Source organism: Macaca mulatta, chromosome 15, assembly GCF_049350105.2.
Source record: "Macaca mulatta isolate MMU2019108-1 chromosome 15, T2T-MMU8v2.0, whole genome shotgun sequence".
Taxonomy (NCBI): Eukaryota; Metazoa; Chordata; class Mammalia; order Primates; family Cercopithecidae; genus Macaca; species Macaca mulatta.
The window spans coordinates 50295394-50297601 of record NC_133420.1 but is presented as its reverse complement, the minus strand read 5'-3'; the positions used below and the strand labels follow the sequence as shown (position 1 = coordinate 50297601).

At 40.5% G+C, this 2208-nt stretch overlaps 1 pseudogene; it reads right to left on the bottom strand.

Annotated features, from left to right (window-relative positions):
* Nucleotides 1-435: 435 nt before the first annotated feature.
* On the bottom strand, nucleotides 436-993 carry LOC100425834 (mitochondrial intermembrane space import and assembly protein 40 pseudogene; annotated as a pseudogene).
* Nucleotides 994-2208: the final 1215 nt, after the last annotated feature.

Here is a 2208-nt window from a genome sequence, read left to right as displayed (position 1 = left end):
ATGGAAACCAGAATGCATCAGGAATGAAGTACAATACCTGCTCATATACACAAGGTCAGTATGGGTTTGGGGAAAGATGTATGTGAACATCTGGCCTCTTCTAGTACACAGGGCCCCAGTCTAGCATTTTTAAAGGAAGATATTTGTGTTTCTATTACTTGCATTACTTTGCAAAGGGGTATACAGTCTACTAAATGGGATATAATGAAGGAGAATAAATCTGCTCACACACAAGGAACATTCCTGGATAATGACTTTTAGTTGTTGAAAATCAGCACATTATTTAAAAGTGGCACAAATTCAGGGCAATCTGAGAAAGAATTCAAAAGTGGTGGCTACATTTTCTGACAGGTTTAGGTAGGACACGCACACTTACTACTCCCATTTTTTTCAGTGTATGTGTCAAGAGGCCAAAACCTCTGATCATCAAAATAAGCGATTTTGTATATTACAGTGCACAGGACAACAGAGGGAAAGAGGCTCTCTTGGAGGGTGACTAAAAGGTCTTTTGCAAAAGATTTGTATTACTCTGAAGTGAAAGGACTGGAGCCCACAGTTGTGTGGCCTTCATTAACTTGACCCTTCCTCTTCTTTGGTTGCAGTGGCCTCATTGGGAACTGTTTCTTCTACATGTTCTGCTGGCTTCTCCTCTACCTCTTCCACCCCTTCTTGGGGATAGAGATCTGGGTATTCCTGCCTGCCTTCCTGAATGGCTCAGAACTGGTCTACACAGTCTGATCCCTTGACCTACTCATGTTATGGTGAAAGCAGGAAAAGGCTGCCTTGAGCTGTTCCCTCTAGGAGCCGTTGGCCATTCCCCCAAGGAAGAGGCAGTGCCAGTTAAGGTCCCCATTTGGCAGCATCGATCCATGCTCCTCCTAGGGAGGGATCACTGGGGTCATCAGCCACCAGCTCTGCATTGCTTGGAGTTTTGTGGTCTTCTTTGGTCACAAATATGATTCAATCCTTCTGTTCCTGCCAGCAGTAGCACATGGCTGCAGCCCAGCCCTTAGATCTTATAGAAGGGGCAGTGGCTGCTGCAACTTCACGTGATGACCTCCCTCTCCTCAGGCAGGGTGGGTGCCTCTGAGGCCTGTGCAGACCGGAGATAAATTACTTAATCTTCCTGATCTCAATTTTTTTTTTTTTTTGTCTGTGGAATGGATTAAATCATAGCCATTCCCTGGCAGAGTTATTGAGAGGACTGCATGAGGTAATGAAGGTGAAGCCCCCGGCCAAGAGTGAGTGTCCACACACCTTCACCCTCATTCCCTTTTGACTTGGCTCCTTCATGAGGCACTTTCTGTTATCAGTTAATGCAGAACCAGTAAAGGACATGAGGACTCTTGATCATCAGTAAACTGATGCTCAAGGATCCCTTTCTTGCATCTCATTGGCTCTTCCACGAATGAGCCTTTTCCCTCTTGAACATCAGCTGATCATCTTTTGAAAGGCCCTGCCTCAATTCTGAAACTCTACTCTGTCTTAAAAGTAGCAGTGATGGGAGACATCCTTCACCTCTATGTGATCTTCAAGAGAATGTATCTAAAGTTTCTCCACTGAGTGTGATGTTTGCAATAGATTGTTGATATGAAATCTTTATCCTTGGTTGCTGAAATTCGTGTTTGTTTTTGTTTTCTCTTGTGATCAGAAGTAGACATTGAACTTATCACATGATTTTCTTCATGCATCAGGTAATCATATGCAGTTTTCTTTTATATATTGATACAGATAAATTATTTTTATAGATTATCTGATGTTAAAACTTACGTTCATTCCCCCCCAAAATCTTATTTAAGTATAAGATATATTCTTAATTGGCTAGTGAACTTATATTATTCAGATCAGGTAATCACCTATTGATTTTTGGGTATTTGATCTGTTGTGTTTTTAAAGAGAGGTGTTTAAAAATCTCTAATTATAATTGCTGCTATATCTACTTCTCACAGTTTTATAAATTATATATATGTATTTGGAGGCTACATTTTAGAGGCATATGTGCTCATGATGGACCTTTTATCTTGCTCTGTTGGTTTAGAATATTTTTCTTTAAGATACTGTTTCCCTATAGTTTTTAAGACTGTTATTCCAGATTTCCCTTGCTTCATATTGGCCTGATACTTCTTTCCCATCCTTAGATTTTGAAATTTTCTTGTATCCTTTTGATTTGTGTGTCTGTTGACCACACAATTTGTGTTTTAAAAAATC